Raw genomic sequence first — 11,417 nt, 5'->3', positions numbered from 1 at the left:
GTGCCTCCATTTGTTTTCACTGGAGTAGATGCTTACCCTGGATTTGTGGGGGGGTTTGTTTGTTTTGTTTTGCATTTTTTGGCCAGGGTCAGGTTTGAACCCGCCACTTCCCATATATAGGGCTGGTGCCCTACTCTTTGAGCCACAGGTGCCGCCCCCCAGATTTGTGTTTGCTTTCCCTGATGCTGCTAAACATGAAATGTGAAGTCAGTGAATGCCTTCAAGATCACCGAGGCATCCCACAAACATTGCTTTACAGTGAAAGAAACAGGCAGTTTACTTCTGCCCTGAGATTTGAGAGTCTTGTCATGTTTCCTGTATCTAGAAGGCTTACAGAAGAGTGACATGGCATGGGTTACTAAGGACATAATTATAACACTGTCAGAGATTGGTGTGGTATGTTGCAGAATGTCGCACATGCTTTGAATCGTGGTTTGTTCTCTCCCATAGCCAAAATACAGAGCTAAGAAGCAAGAGGTATCAGTGGGCCAAATCACACCTGATGACCCATTCATAAACGTGTTTGCTTCCTATCTCCATGAATCTCACGAATCTATTCTCTGCTGGTTTAGGTTTAGTACCCAAGGGAGAAATGCTTCCCCCGGGAGACTTGCTGAAATGGAAGCTGTTTATAGATAGCTCCTTGAGTCATCAGGCAAATAGGAAAAGGGAATTGGAGTGTTGTCTGGGGTCGCTGATCCTAGTCATCAAGAGAAGCAGGGCTGCACATAGACAATGTGGACAGAGAGAAGTATGTCTTAGGGTGCTCTTCCCTGGATGTGTTAAGTACAAGAAGAGGGTGTGATATTGGGCAATAAAAGAGTGGGCTAGGGCGGCACCTGTGGCTCAATGAGTAGGGCACCGGCCCCATATACAGAGGGTGGTGGCTTCAAAACCGGCCTTGGCCGAACTGCAACAAAAAAATATCTGGGCCTTGTGGTGGGCGCCTGTAGTCCCAGCTACTTGGGAGGCCACGAGAATTGCCTACGTCCAGGAACTGGAGGTTGCTGTGAGCTGTGTGATGCCACGGCACTCTACTGAGGGCGATAAAGTGAGACTTTGTCTCTATAAAAAAAAAAAAAAAGTGGGCTATACTGTGGACTTGGGCTATCACCTTTGTTGCCCACCTCTAAACCCCATCCTGTTTTGAGTCTCCCCACTGTGAGGGCATCCTGGTGGGGGAAAGACCCTATCTTCCAACATGGGAGGCTGAACCAGCACCTCCTCTTCCCACTGGGAGAGTGGCATGGGCACGTGACCCAGATTAACCACTGGAAACCACTGCCTAAGCCTCTGATTCAGGAGGGAGTGTCACAGGGGTTGAGATGGTTAGAGTTTACTCACAGAAGTGAAGGCAAGTGTCCTCCAGGGGCTGTGCCTTTCGGGGCTTTTCAGCCAGACTGTTCCTAAGGCAGGCCAGTTGCTATCCTGGGGGCCTAGATAAGCTTGGTTCTGGCCTATCATCCAAGCCTGGTTCTCCAGTCTTCCTACCTGAGTGGTCCCTAGTTGGTTCTGTTGTTTCAGCCAATAGCTCTGATTGGCCCAAAGGGAAAGCCAGCACACACGTGAATCCACCTGTGGTCTGTGGTTCAGACCACACTAGACATTATTTGATCATTTCAGTTGTGTATAATGAGGGTAGGGCAAATTCTGTAAAAATAATGGTGATAGTAGAGAAGAAGTAAATCTCTTCAAAATAAGCAGTCCAGGGGCAGTGCCTGTGGCTCAGTGGGTAGGGCACCAGCTCTATATACTGAGGGTGGTGGGTTCAAACCTGGTCCCGGCCAAACTGCAACAAAAAAATAGCCAGATGTTGTGACGGGCGCCTGTAGTCCCAGCTACTCAGGAGGCTGAGGCAAGAGAATCGCCTAAGCCCAAGAGCTGAAGGTTGCTGCTATGAGCTGTGACGCCATAGCACTCTACTGAGGATGACAAAATGAGACTGTCTCTAAAAAAAAGAGGAAAAAAAGGCAGTCCAGGCTCAGCACCCGTAGCTCAGTGAGTAGGGCGCTGGCCACATATACCAAGGCTGGTGGGTTCGAGCCCGGCTCAAGCCTACTAAACAACAATGACAACTGCAACCAAAAAATAGCCGGGCGTTGTGGTGGGCACCTGTCGTCCCAGCTACTTGGGAGGTTGGGGCAAGAGAATTGGTTAAGCCCAAGAGTTGCTGTGAGTTATGATGCAATGGCACTCTACCGAGGACAACATAGTGAGACTGTCTCAAATAAATAAATAAATAAATAAAATAAGCAATCCAAACTTAGTTAATACCTGCCTACCTTACATCTTACACCTAAACTCAGCTATCAGTCGCAAACACCTCAAAATAGCAAAAACAACAAAAAGAAGAAGAAAGCACAAGAACTTAGAGGCTGAGCACTGAACTAAACCCAGATATTAGATTTCATCTCAATGGAAACTGGAATCAAATTTTTATTTTTTAAAAATTCCTTTGTAGGGTGGCACCTGTGGCTCAGTGAGTGGGGCGCCGGCCCCCTATACCGAGGGTGGCGGGTTCAAGCCCAGCCCCGGCCAAACTGCAACAACAACAACAAAAAAATAGTGGAACGTTGTGGTGGGCCCCTATGGTCCCAGCTGCTCGGGAGGCTGAGGCAAGAGAATCACATAAGCCCAAGAGCTGGAGGTTGCTGTGAGCTGCGTGTGACTCCACGGCACTCTACCCAGGGTGGTACAGTGAGACTCTGTCTCTACGAAAAAAAAAAAAAAATTCCTTTGTAGAGGGTTCCTTTCTTTTCTTCTTCTCCCATCTCCTGGGTCCTTCTCCTTTATCTCATCATAATCTTCTTTCCTTTCCACTTACACTGTCATGACACAAATAATTTTTTGTATTCGTCTCCATCTCCTGTCCAATGAGCAAGATGCTGGCTTCTCTGGCTAATATATTTTGATGATATTCCTCACATTTATGCACGTGTGTATGTATTTCCAGAAGAAGAGTTATCTACCTGATGTTGGCAGGAGAGGGGAAGGAGGGAGGTTGACAATCCACCCTTTCCCAAACAAAGCTGATTCCTTTTGCCTCCATGAGGACAAGGATCCTGATGAAATGTAGTCCCTTCTTTCTCCTAGAATAAGACTGTGTGCTCAGGGGCAGCGCCTGTGGCTCAGCGGGTAGGGCGCCAGCCCCATATTCCGAGGGTGGCGGGTTCAAACCCAGTCCCGGCCAAACTGCAACAAAAAAATAGCCGGGCGTTGTGGTGGGCACCTGTAGTCCCCGCTACTTGGGAGGCTGAGTCAAGAGAATCACTTAAGCCCAAGGATTTGGAGGTTGCTGTGAGCTGTGTGACGCCACAGCACTCTACCGAGGGTGATAAGGTGAGACTCTGTCTCTACAAAAAAAAAAAAAAAGACTGTGTGCTCAATTGCTGCTTCTGTGTGCCCCCAAAAGTTATAGAACTCAAAGTTAGTGTTAGAATGCTAATACCAGGGCGGCGCCTGTGGCTCAGTGAGTAAGGCGCCGGCCCCATATGCCAAGAGTGGCAGGTTCAAACCCAGTCCCAGCCAAACTGTAACAAAAAAATAGCCGGGCGTTGTGGCGGGCACCTGTAGTCCCAGCTGCCCTGGAGGCTGAGGCAAGAGAATTGCGTAAGCCCAAGAGTTAGAGGTTGCTGTGAGCCGTGTGACGCCACGGCACTCTATCGAGGGCGGTACAGTGAGACTCTGTCTCTACAAAAAAAAAAAAAAAAAAAGAAATGCTAATACCAGGCCAGGTGAGGTGGCTCACACCCGTAATCCTACCACTCTGGGAGGCCGAGGAGGGTGGATTGCCTGAGCTCAGGAGTTTGAGACCAGCCTGAGCAAGAGGGAGACCACTGTTCCTACTAAAAATAGAAAAACTAGCTGAGCATTGTGGCAGGTGCCTGTAGTCCCAGCTACTCGGAAGGCTGAAGCAGGATGACCACTTGAGCCCAGGAGTTTGAGGTTGCTGGGAGCTAGGACTCCAGGGCACTCTATCCAGGGCAACAAAGTGAGACTCTGTTAAAGAAAGAAAGAGAGGGTGGCGCCTGTGGCTCAGTGAGTAGAGCGCTGGCCCCATATGCCAAGGGTGGCCGGTTCAAGCCCAGCCCCGGCCAAACTGCAACCAAAAAAATAGCCGGGCGTTGTGGCGGGCACCTGTAGTCCCAGCTACTGGAGAGGCTGAGGCAGAAGAATCGCTTGGGCCCAGGAGTTGGAGGTTGTTGTGAGCTGTGTGACGCCACGGCACTCTACCGAGGGCAATAAAGTAAGACTCTGTCTCTACAAAAAAAAAAAAAAAAAAAAAGGAAAGAGAGAGAGAAAGGCTAATACCACTCTTATTTGAAGGTTTCCTTGGAGGATGGATGATGGAGAGGTAAGTACGACCCTGAGTGGAAGGAGGAGACAAAAGGGAGAAATAGGAAGCTACAGGAAGGAACAAAGGAGCAAAAGCAGGGAGCCGTGTGCAAGAGAACTGTCCATAAAAAAGCAGTTGTTTGCAGAAACTGGCTTCTGAAGGAGTGGGGTCCTCAATTTATGGTCCAGGGAAGCTCTATAAAAGATCCATTAGAAAAAAGGAGAGAGGAAGGAGTATTCACCTCAGAAAATCCCATCAGGACCAGTGAAAAGAGCAGGGGATGGGGAAGAGCTAAAGAGAGGCTGAGTGAACTCCAGAGGAACCTAAAACACCAGCGTTTCCCCTGGCACCTGAGGTTCAGCTTGATCCTTAAACCCAGCTGTGGTGCAGTGGTCTGTGTCTGACTCAAAGCAAGAGACAGGCAGATACAGAGACAAAAGAGGTGGATCCGGCCAGGGATGGTGGTTCACGCCTGTGATCCCAGCACTCTGGGAGGCCGAGGCAGGAAGAGTCCTTGAGCTCAGGAGTTGAAGACCAGCCCGAGCAAAAGTGAGACCCCTGTCTCTACTAAAAATAGAAAAATTAACCAGGCATCATGGCAGGTACCTATAGTCCCAGCTACTCAAGAAGCTGAGGTAGGAAGATTGCTTGAGCCCAGAAGTTTGAGGTTGCTGTGAGCTATGATGATGACAAGGCACCCTAGCCTGGGCAGCGGAGTGAGTCTATCTCAAAAAAAAAAAAAAAAAAAGGATCGTTTTGTTCAAACTGAGTCAAATGAATAATAAATGCACCTGTAATGATAATGATGGTTTATTATATAAAGTGCTATAAAATTTGTAAACTGTTTTCACTTATACATTCTTACCCTTCACACATTTCCCATAAGGTTGGTACGACTATCCTAACTCTAGTTCAGGAAACTGGGACTCAGAGGGTTTGGGACTTGTCCAAGGTCTCCACGCTCACAACAGTCAGGTGTTTATGTTCTGTCCATCACCTGGAGACGGCACCAGGAGATTGTTCTCACTAGAGTAAGAGAAGCACCACAGAGGAGGGACCCTGGAGAGAAACACAGGGAAAAGGCACCTGTCCCCACGCCTAGGGTGTCTAAAGGGAAGTCTTCGGTGTTCTCAATAATGCTCCCACAGGAGGTCTCTACATGGATGAGCCCAGACTGGTGGACTGGTCTCCTTACTTTGGGTTTTCTCGCTCAACTTGAAGATCTGTGAGACCAGGTAAGTCCTAGACTTTGTTCTTTACAAGTGAGAAATATGAAGAAGGCATTATAAAAGTTTTTTTTTTTTTTTTTTGTAGAGACAGAGTTTCACTTTATTGCCCTCGGTAGAGTGCCGTGGCGTCACACAGCTCACAGCAACCTCCAACTCCTGGGCTTAGGCGATTCTCCTGCCTCAGCCTCCCAAGTAGCTGGGACTACAGGCGCCCGCCACAACACCCGGCTATTTTTTTGTTGCAGTTTGGCCGGGGCTGGGTTTGAACCCGCCACCCTCAGTATATGGGGCCAGCGCCCTGCTCACTGAGCCACAGGCGCCGCCCTATAAAAGTTTACTGAAATCTTTCTTTCGTTTTTTTTTTAGAGACAGAGTCTCACTTTATCGCCCTCGGTAGAGTAAGTGGCGTCACAGCTCACAGCAACCTCCAACTCCTGGGCTTAGGCGATTTCTCTTGCCTCAGCCTCCCGAGTAGCTAGGACTACAGGTGCCTGCCACAATGCCCAGCTATTTTTTTGTTGCAGTTTGCTGGGGCCGGGTTCAAACCCACCACCCTCAGTATATGGGGCCAGTGCCCTACTCACTGAGCCACAGGTGCCACCCCTGAAATCTTTCTTTAACATGGACAATCTAGTGCTTTGTGGTACTATCTTTAATTGATTTCATAAGCTTAAATCTGCCCCCACATCTCTATGAGTATTTCTTGCCTAATTCAATAAATAGTATATACTTGTAATTTTAGTCATATTAGAACCCATCAGCAACTTACTGCGTTTCACTTTAAGCAATTTTATATTATGTATCTTACATATTTCTTATCACAACTCTGGGGGATGGTTATTCTGTTCTTTATTGTATAGGTGAGAACATTGAGGCTCGTGGAGAGAAAGGCTAATAAGCAGGTGGAACTGGTGCCTGGAATGAAATCTTAAATCTCTAAATCCATGAAATCACAGCACATATTTAGAAAAGTACCTCAATGGATAGGCTTAAGCGGGGGAGGTTAAAGAGTGGTGGCATTTATAGTCCCAAACTACTTACGAGGATCACTTGAGCCCAGGAGGTGGAGACCAGTCTGGACAACATAGTGAGACCTCATCTCTTTCTTTTTTTTTTTTTTTTTGTAGAGTCAGAGTCTCACTTTACCACCCTTGGTAGAGTGCCGTGGCGTCACATGGCTCACAGCAACCTCCAACCCCTGGGTTTACACGATTCTCTTGCCTCAGGCTCCCTAGCAGCTGGGACTACAGGAGCCCGCCACAACTCCCGGCTATTTTTTTGTTGCAGTTTGGCCGGAGCTGGGTTTGAACCCACCACCCTCGGTATATGGGGCTGGCACCCCACTCACTGAGCCACAGGTGCCGCCCTCATCTCTTTTTTTTTTTCTGGCCGGGGCTGGGTTTGAACCCGCCACCTCCGGCATATGGGATCGGCGCCCTACCCGCTGAGCCAACAGGTGCCGCCTGCCCTCATCTCTTTTTAAAAAATAAGGCAGGAGGATCACTTGAGCCCCAAAGTTTAAGATTGTAATGAGCTATGATAATGCCACTGCACTCCAGCCTGAGAGACAGAGCAAGACCCTATCATAGAAAAGGAAGCAAAGGGAAGGGAGGGGAAGGGAAGGGAGGGGAATATCGTGTGGTTGGGTGGCGACCACACTATTCCACACAAATTTCCATTTGTGTCGGGTGGTCTCTTTCTTTTAAGGAGTAGAGCGCCAGTCCCATATGCTGGAGGTGGCGTGTTCAAACCCAGCCCCGGCCAAAAACCACAAAAAAAAAAAAAAAAAAAGGAATACAGTGTGGTCAGAGATGTGGCTTCTATCTTTAACCCCCACTAAACAACTAACCAGTGCTTGTTAATTGTGTTTTTTTCCCTAGAATTCCTCTAGTTTGAATCTTTGAAAAAAGGCAGGAAGGAAGAACATCCAGGCCTCTGCAGTCATGAAAACTACTATAGTCAATTCTGCTCTGTTTTGCAAAAGGACACAGCTATAAAATGCTGGGACGTCATGCAAATGGCACTTTCCATAGGAATTCCTATTTCACAGATAGATTTTAGTTCACAATTATATACCCACTCTAAGAGAGAGAATTTTTTTTGTTTGTTTTGTTTCGTTTTTGCAGTTTTTGGCAGGGCTGGGTTTGAACTCACCACCTGTGGTATATGGGGCCAGTGCCCTACTCCTTGAGAGAAAGGATTTTTGTTTCTGCTTATTTGTTTGCAGGTACACTTTTAGCTATCTTTTATTTTGGGAGATGGCAGCCGGACCTAGAGGTTGCACTTGTGGGTGAGATAAACATCCGTTTTTGTCACCCTAATTGTCTAGGTGGTGTGACAGATTTTGTGAAGGGCGTACCTCACTGGAGTTCAGCTTTAAACAAAGTGAAGGGGGATCCTCTGTGTCAAGGATATTTTAATTGGCTGTCTGCATTGTGTGGACTCATTAGATAATTGCTAACCTTCCCCTTCACTTGCATGGTGCAGACCTGGCCACAGAAGACAGCATTTAGAAAACAGATTAGTGAGAGGAGAGGCTGTCGGACTAGAGCGTTCCTGGCACTAGCTGGGGAGGAGGGAGCAAAATCTATAGGGAGGGATGAGGTGGGACACAAAAGACCTTGAGCTGCAGAGAGAAAAGGAAGAGAAAGGGAAGAGAACAGAGAGCACAAGAAGGATTCAGGCTGGAGGAGGGATTGGAAGCTCCCTCAGAAATCAAGGTTCAGCCCAGCACTCAGGCTCACCCCTATAATCTTAGCACTCTGGGAGGCTGAGGCAGGAGGATCTCTTGAGCTCAGGAGCTAGAGACCACCCTGAGCAAGAGCAAGACTCTATCTCTACTAAAAATAGAAAAACTAGCCAGGCATTGTGACAGGTGCCTTTAGTCCTATCTACTCGGTAGGCTGAGACAGGAAGATGGCTTGAACTCAAGAGTTTGAGGTTGCTATGAGTCAGATAGATGCCATGCCACTCTAATGTGGGCAACAGAGTGAGATTTTGTCTAAAATAAATAAAGAAAGAAAAGAGGCACGGTGGCTTATGCTTATAATCCTAGCACTTTGGGAGGCCGAGGCGGGTGAATTGCCTGAGCACAGGAGTTCGAGACAAGCCAGAGTAAAAGAGAGACCCCATCTCTACTAAGAATAGAAAAAGTAGCCAGGCATTATAGATGGTGCCTGTAGTCCCAGCTACTCAGGTGGCTAAGGCAAGAGGATCACTTGAACCCAAGAGTTGGAGGTTGCTGTGAGCTATGGCGCCACGGCACTCTACCCAGGGTGACAGAGTGAGACTCTGTCTCAAAAATACAAATAAATTGCTGGGTGCAGTGGCTCACGCCTGTAATCCCAGCATTGTGGGAGGCTAAGGAATAAGAATTGCTTGAGCTCAGGAGTTCTCCACTTGCCTGAGCAAGAGTGAGACCCGACTCATAAAAAAACAAACAAACAGGGTGGCGCCTGTGGCTCAGTCGGTAGGGCGCCGGCCCCATATACCGAGGGTGGCAGGTTCAAACCCGGCCCCGGCTGAACTGCAACCCAAAAAAAAAAAAAAAATAGCCAGGCGTTGTGGCTGACGCCTATAGTCCCAGCTACTCAGGAGTCTGAGGCAAGAGAATCGCTTAAGCCCGGGAGTTGGAGGTTGCTGTGAGCTGTGACACCACTGGGCACTGTAGGAGGGAGACATAGTGAGACTCTGTCTCAAAACAATAAAAGTGTACATATATAGGGGCGGCGCCTGTGGCTCAGTCGGTAGGGAGCCAGCCCCATATACCGAGGGTGGCGGGTTCAAACCCGGCCTCGGCTGAACTGCAACCAAAAAATAGCTGGGCGTTGTGGCGGGCGCCTGTAGTCCCAGCTACTCGGGAGGCTGAGGCAAGGGAATCGCTTAAGCCCAGGAGTTGGAGGTTGCTGTGAGCTGTGTGATGCCATGGCACTCTACCGAGGGCCATAAAGTGAGACTCTGTTTCTACAAAAAACAAACAAACAAACAAAAAACCCCCAGCTTGGTGCCACGGTGAGCAGCTGTAATCCCAGCAGCTTCCAGAGGCTGAGACAGCGGGATGCCCGCAACCCAAGTCTGAGGTTGCCGTGAGCTGTGATGCCATTGCACTCTGCTCAGAGCATAGAGTGGGACTCTGTCTTAACAACAACAACAGCAACCGAAAAGAAAGAAAAAAATATATATATACACAAATAAATAGGCTTAGCACCCATAGCTCAGTGGTTAGGACGCCAGCCACATACACCAGGACTTGTGGGTCCGAATCCGGCCCGGGCCTGCCAAACAACAATGAGAACTACAACAACAACAACAAAAATAGACAGGTGTTGTGGCGGGCGCCTGTAGTCCCAGCTGCTTGGGAGGCTGAGGCAAGAGAATCTCTTAATCCCAAGAGTTGGAGGTTGCTGTGAGCTGTGACACCACTGGGCACTGTAGGAGGGAGACATAGTGAGACTCTGTTTCAAAACAATAAAAGTGTACATATATAGGGGCGGCGCCTGTGGCTCAGTCGGTAGGGCGCCAGCCCCATATACCAAGGGTGGCGGTTCAAACCCGGCCCCTCCGAACTGCAACAAAAAAATAGCCGGGCGTTGTGGCGGGTGCCTGTAGTCCCAGCTACTTGGGAGGCTGAGGCAAGAGAATCGCTTAAGCCCAGGAGTTGGAGGTTGTTGTGAGCTGTGACGCCATAGCACTCTACTGAGGGGAACATAGTGAGACTCTGTCTCAAAGAAAAAGTATAAATGGACAAGATCAGGACAGGCAAGAGAAAGCATTGACAAAAGTGGGTGGTCACAGAAAGCAGCCTGCCAGGGAAGAGTAGGTTGGTGGGGCCTCCCCTAAGATATGACTCAAGTCCTAGCAAGCTGTTTGTCCCAAGGGCCCAGAGGGAATGGAGAGCTGGGAGGGGTGGAGGAAGGAGGCATTCGGTGAGCTTTAGCCCTGTGCAGAGTGCCCTGCCCCTGTCTGCAGAGGGGAGGATTTCAGGGAGGTAGAGGGAAATGACTCATCACCAGGAGGACTGGGGAGGAGAGCTAGGTGGGGGCTGGGCAGGGGGCTGAGGTTGTCAGAGCAGACAGGGTCTGGCTCAAGAGCAAAGAGGCCAAGACTTCAAAGAAATGAGAAATAAAAACAGCATTGTCACGCATGCTTCGGCAGCACATATACTAAAATTGGAATGATACAGAGAAGATTAGCATGGCCCCTGCGCAAGGATGACACGCAAATTCGTGAAATGTTCCTTATTTAAAAAAAAACCAGCATTATCAGTGGAGTCCTCATCTTCCCCTGTTGAAGAAGAAATCCAATTCACCTTCAGTTCACCTTATTAGAAAGTCACCTAAAGTGGGCGGCGCCTGTGGCTGAAGGAGTAGGGCGCTGGTCCCATATGTCAGAGGTGGCGGGTTCAAACCCAGCCCCGGCCAAAAAAAAAAAAAAAAAAAAAAAGAAAGTCACCTAAAGTATAATAGGAAAAAAAAAGGTAGAGGAGAATCCAGAATATTCACCAATAAGGAAGTAATGAAATAAGTCAGGACTTCCAGACTACGTAATACCACGAAGCAGTTAAGAACCAAAAGATAGGCTCATATGCTGGAAGACAAATTATTTGGTTGAAAGAAGTCACAGAGTCAAGGTATGCTCCACTTGATACGTGCCATGTGACTGTGCTAACATGTGAGAGGTGGGCATAGAACTGTGGACAGTGGTCATGGGCCGTGGTGGGGTAAAGGAGTGAGACAGCAGAAATAGGAGTCAAACCTCAAATCTGCAAGATCGTCTACTGCAAACCTCAAATCTGCGAGGTAGTCTACTACAATGAGGGTTTCACGAAGTGTGGGCGGGAATCCTCCAGGAGG

At 48.5% G+C, this 11,417-nt stretch overlaps 1 non-coding gene across 1 annotated transcript; it reads left to right on the top strand.

Moving 5' to 3' along the window:
• The first annotated feature begins 10,707 nt into the window (after positions 1–10,707).
• On the top strand, positions 10,708–10,810 carry LOC128562853 (U6 spliceosomal RNA). Its single transcript, XR_008373553.1, has one exon. It is a non-coding gene; the product is annotated as a U6 spliceosomal RNA (small nuclear RNA).
• Positions 10,811–11,417: the final 607 nt, after the last annotated feature.

This window comes from Nycticebus coucang, chromosome 12 (assembly GCF_027406575.1).
Source record: "Nycticebus coucang isolate mNycCou1 chromosome 12, mNycCou1.pri, whole genome shotgun sequence".
NCBI classification, from domain to species: domain Eukaryota; kingdom Metazoa; phylum Chordata; class Mammalia; order Primates; family Lorisidae; genus Nycticebus; species Nycticebus coucang.
The sequence above is the reverse complement of the archived record's forward strand: the minus strand, read 5'-3'. Positions and strand labels throughout refer to the sequence as shown.